Source organism: Chrysemys picta, unplaced genomic scaffold (genome assembly GCF_011386835.1).
Source record: "Chrysemys picta bellii isolate R12L10 unplaced genomic scaffold, ASM1138683v2 scaf5875, whole genome shotgun sequence".
Taxonomy (NCBI): Eukaryota; Metazoa; Chordata; order Testudines; family Emydidae; genus Chrysemys; species Chrysemys picta.
In genome coordinates, this window is record NW_027058575.1 from 1 (window position 1) to 2,473 (window position 2,473).

Sequence of the window (2,473 nt, forward strand, 5' to 3'; positions counted from 1 at the left end):
CAAAACTTTCTTTCAATATCATTTACTATTACTTGTTCAAGGAAAATATTGTCACAAACCTTGGAAAACATAGCTCCCTTTTGTTGTTGCACATTCAAGACAATTTGTATTTTCTTTGGTCAGAATTAGTAATGTTTATTGTCTTAAAATACAGATGCATGTAGAATTTTTACCCGCTTTCTTTTCTTAACAGGAAAGAATTGACTACTTCTGGAGGACTAACAAAATTTGAAATTCAGATAGTAGCTCAGTTTGATAATCACAATTCCCAGGTCTGGCGAGTAAGCTGGAACATTACAGGCACAGTGCTTGCATCATCTGGTGATGATGGCTGTGTTAGACTATGGAAAGGTAAGAGTTCTGTAGGGTACACATTAAGGTATTTTAGATTGCTTTGTCAAATGTTGAAAGATTAAAGATTGACCTGTACTTATGGGAAAACTTAATTGGTTCTGGAATGCAAGTTTCTTTGAATTGGTTTGTGGACCGTAAGACTTTCTATTGCTGCGTGCGTTTGGAAAAGAAAAGAAAATCTTTTATTTGCTGGACCTCAGAGAGCACTTGCTTTGTTTGATTTATAATACGGTAATAGCCAACAGAACTTGTCTTCTGAATTGTTCAGTTTGTTCTAACTAAAGTAGTACAAGTTAATGTGACCTTTTATCTCATGAACATGTCTTCTGCAGTCAGGAATAAATGTGAGATGTATACAAAACTCTACAATATCAAAGTTACAATGTCTGTTGCCGTCTTCACCTGATGGCAGAAGAGTGAAAAATCTATATTCCCCAGATCCTGCTCAGGGAACGATACAGATACTTAATCTTTAACACGTCCAACTAATACTTTGTAATTTTATCAGTACTAACATTTTTGTATGTAGTTACTTACAGGAAGGTTCAACTTTACCACTTGTATTTTACTGATTTACTGAATAGTGAAGTTTTCAAGCTTAATAAAGAGGAAATTGAAAAAAATAGTGTGGAAAGAGAATGTCAAACAGTTAAAGAGCTAGATCCTCAGCTGTCTTAAATTGATATAGCTCCTCTGACTTCAGTGGTACTTCACCGACTTACACCAGCTGAGAATCTGTCCAAAATGTTGTAACCTTATCAAATGTTCTTGGAGATTAGGGATGGAAATGAAAACTATTTTTTTTTTATGATTTTGCAGCTAATTACATGGACAACTGGAAGTGCACTGGTATACTGAAAGGTAACGGGAGTCCAGTCAGTGGTAGTTCTCAGCAGGGAATGTTTAATGCTTCTCTAGGTTCAGCCAATACAAGCCTACAGAATTCATTAAATGGATCAGCTGCTGGCAGGTAGGCTAATTTATACATAGTGTATTCAAAAATTCTAGAGTCTATCTTTTGTGTACCTTCTTCACTCTTAGTTTCACTCAATTCTGATGTCCCTTTTATGGTTTTTAGGTCTGGTGGTTATGCTTACGTTTTTTATTATTGTACTAGTGTTTTTTTCCTGTTATACTAACATTTAGAAAAGTGCTTACTAAATTATTTAATTTTGCATTTGTAAGGCAATCATAGATTCCAGCATATAGCAGGTACCCTTTTTCAGGGCTCTGTGTACTCTGCAGCACAATGGGATCAAATTCCACAGCAGAATTTTCCAAATTCTGCAGCAAACATTATTTTATACTATCACTGTGAAATATCCTTCATTTCCATTCTTAGGCAAATGCAACTGTGGTTCATAGTTCAAAATATTCATTCACATAAAATTCAGTGATTATTTTTGAGGATGGGTATCTTTCCTATGCTCTCCAGGTGGCCTGGCTCCACAACCCAAGCCTTGGCTCCCGTGATGTTGTCCAGGAGGCCCAGCTCAGAAGCTCCTTCCCTTGTGTGTACTAGGGAAGGGGGAAGCTTGTAGCTGGCTTCAGCAGGTTATCTCCCTGATTTCCCAAGTGTCGGCTGCTACTCTGCTATCCCGGCAGCCCAGCTGGCCAGCCTATGCTTCTGGCTCCTCCTTCTCTTGGCTGTAAGCTGAACTCCAGCTCTGGCCCTCAATGGAACAGTGCAGGGATCATGCACTGTAATCTAATTAACTCTCCTTTGTGGGGAAAGCTAGAGAGCCAAGAGGCAGCTGCAGACCAAATCCCAGGAGGACAGGAAGACAAAAGTCAGCTGGTTGCAGCAAAAATGTTGAACTCTATATCATCTTGCAAAAATGCTGTATTCTACAGTTGTGGAATTGTAGACTCCACAGGGCCCTGACTGTGATGGATGGGACAGTTTACACCTCTTAGAGCTATTGTTTCAGGCTCTTGGCAGACTCGGGCAGCCACCACTTCATTGGTGTATGTTTCCAAGGTTATCTCCACAATTCTAAGGACTAGAAACATACTTTTAAAAAAAGAGAAATGTAAGATTCTTGTTCACAATTCTGCAGCAGGGGTGAATTCCACTGTGACGTCTACGGCCATGGAATCTCTGACTATACTGGGTCCT

The 2,473-nt window shown here is 38.9% G+C and overlaps 1 long non-coding RNA gene across 1 annotated transcript; it reads left to right on the forward strand.

Annotated features, from left to right (window-relative positions):
* Positions 1-154: 154 nt before the first annotated feature.
* On the forward strand, positions 155-2,032 carry LOC135980675 (uncharacterized). The gene is made up of 3 exons (XR_010597615.1): positions 155-351; positions 1,174-1,324; positions 1,790-2,032. It is a non-coding gene; the product is annotated as an uncharacterized LOC135980675 (long non-coding RNA).
* Positions 2,033-2,473: the final 441 nt, after the last annotated feature.